This window comes from Quercus robur, chromosome 4 (assembly GCF_932294415.1).
Source record: "Quercus robur chromosome 4, dhQueRobu3.1, whole genome shotgun sequence".
In the NCBI taxonomy this organism is placed as follows: domain Eukaryota; kingdom Viridiplantae; phylum Streptophyta; class Magnoliopsida; order Fagales; family Fagaceae; genus Quercus; species Quercus robur.
The window spans coordinates 28272422-28275046 of record NC_065537.1 but is presented as its reverse complement, the minus strand read 5'-3'; positions in this window follow the sequence as shown (position 1 = coordinate 28275046).

Here is a 2625-nt window from a genome sequence, read left to right as displayed (position 1 = left end):
GCCTCAGGTGGCCTTATATAGAGATCTTTGGAAACTAACGGACAAAGGGAAAAAGATGTGTGAAAAGGCAAAATACCATACTTTCAAAAAATACTGCACTAAGTACCCATAGAAGGGAACATGTTGTCAAAAAAAATTTATTGCACTAGACCTTAGATGAAGTTCTAAGTTGGCAAAGAGTAACATATTACTAAGTACCCATGGAAGGGAACATGTTGTCAAAAAAAATATATTGCGTTAGACCTTAGATGAAGTTCTAAGTTGGCAAAGAGTAGCATATTGTTTATAGCTACTGTGCCACCAACCCTTGAAAACAGTAAGACATTAATGGTTACCCTCAATTTGCATGAATTGTCAAACAACAAAATCATCAAAGTAGACCAGGAGGCATAAGTCGGAAAAACCGACACCATAGGAGTCTACGGCCATCGATCTACCAAGCCTAAAAATTCCAGGTCCAAATGCCTAACCACACACCACCAAAAGCATCAAAGATCACGGCCTACTCCTTCACATTCGTACAAATCCAGGCCTCATTTTACAAAGGTAGCATTACCACTCAATCCAGCGGCCCTCGATGTACAAAACCCAAAAAGATCATCAACAATGGAGCCACAATGCACCTCCACGCATTGCCACGAACTTGCGATGACCAATGGCTTAGTCCTTCAAAATTGTGCAAATCTGTTCACAATTTCACAAAACTGACCTTACAAAGGTCTTCTACGACCTTAGAGCTACAAAACTTGAAAATTGCAAGCCTAAAAACTGAAGCACGCATCACCACATGTCGCCAAAATATTTGGCGGTGGAAGCCTTCAGCAACACGTGCCACTCCTTCCGCCTACGTGCTCATATGCGTCGGTGCTTCTCTCATGCTCGTACACGCGCCCTCCAGCGCTATGACGTCATTGATGATGTCATCCTCCACTAACCGGTTTGACCCAAACTAACCTGGAAATCTGACCTGGATCCGAACCGCCTGAAAAAAAAAAAAAAAAAAAAAAAAAAAAAAAGGTGGTGGGGGGGAAGAGAGAAAATGCTTTGACCAAGTTGGACCTTTGACTTTGACCAAAAAGTCGAAATTTTCAAAATGGACCTGTCCTACTCAATATTTTGAGAACATTCTGATTTTGGGATCCGTTTCTTCATTCGAAACTCGGAAATTGTGCAAACGTCCAATTTCCAAAAAGTTGACTTTTTCATAAATCTTGATAGAAAGTCAAAATTTTCAAGCCAAACTTGTCTTGCTCAGTTTTTTGCGTAGATTCCTATTTTGGGGGGGGGGGGGGGGGTCAGTTTCTTCATTTGAGAATCCGACATTGCTCAAATAATGTGATTCTATAATTGTTGAATTTGATGTGAACTTTGATAAAAAATCAAGATGTCCGAGCCAAGTTTGTCCCACTTAGTTTTTCGCAAAGATTCTGATTTTGAAGTCCACCTCTTTGTTTAGGACTTGGAAACAACTTATTTGACCCACTTCTCCGGAGTACTAGCAGGATCTAAAACTCGAGCTCTCAAAATTGAAATTCAAGATTCATCCATTTGGTCCAAATTCCTTCAGGGTTATCCTCTAGATTTCATCAAAGCTTCTCTTTCAAAGAACGAATAAACTCTCACAAGTATATCCTAAACTTGTAATTACATTGGGTCACCAATTCAACCTACCATTCCCCGTTCGGTGCCTACCAGTCTCCCACCTACCATTCCCCTTTTGGTGCCAAACATTCCCATCTACCATTCTTACCAAGAATGCTCATCCGCCATTCTCAACTACCCATCTACCGTTCTTCATCTCTTTGCTATAAATAGAAAGGTCGGATTCATTGAAAACTCATCAAGAAAAACGCACTAAATCATGAAATGAAGATTTGCTTCTTTCAAATTTTCAAGTCCTCTCATAGCCATTTCTCATTATAGCCTCATCATTCTCAACACCTAGCAACCAATATTGCTTCATAATTAGTTTGAAATCAACCTTCTCATGGTTCAGTAGAGACTCTTCTCACAACATCCTAGGTGTTTTAAGATCCAAACAAATTTTGTTTCCCTACTTAACGACCTAATTTGTCCATAAAGTTACTCATAACAAGGCCGGTATCGTTGTTCCGTGCATCCTCAGACTTGGTTAGCCAAGAAATCTAAGTTTAGCAGAGACACCTGTTTCTAAGCTCAGTGACCCCATAGTCTCTCTGCAACTGCTTGGTGTTCCAATAGAAGCAACAGTTCAGAATAAATAGCAACTTGGCTGGTTTATGAAACCAGGATCACAAGTTAGCTCTATCTTTCATTTTCTGTGCTTTTCCAACAAGTGGCATTAGGTGAAGGTGGTAAAAGGTGTTGGGGTATCCTACAAAATTTCCCCCATCCAACACTTACGGTGACCTCCAAGGTACCAGCTCATTAGAAATCAACCTTTGGTGTCAGTAAATGGTTGCCAAAGCCTCATTCCATGTTCCTACCAATGTGGAACCCAAATGTCATCATTGCTGGTACCTCAGAACACAACTTTCTAGAATTAGTCCAACTTAAATTCTGCTTGAAGTATTTCAGAAAGTACTCTTCTAAAATTACTTCAACTTAACGTCCGTCGGCATATTCCCATCACACAAGCACATTCGA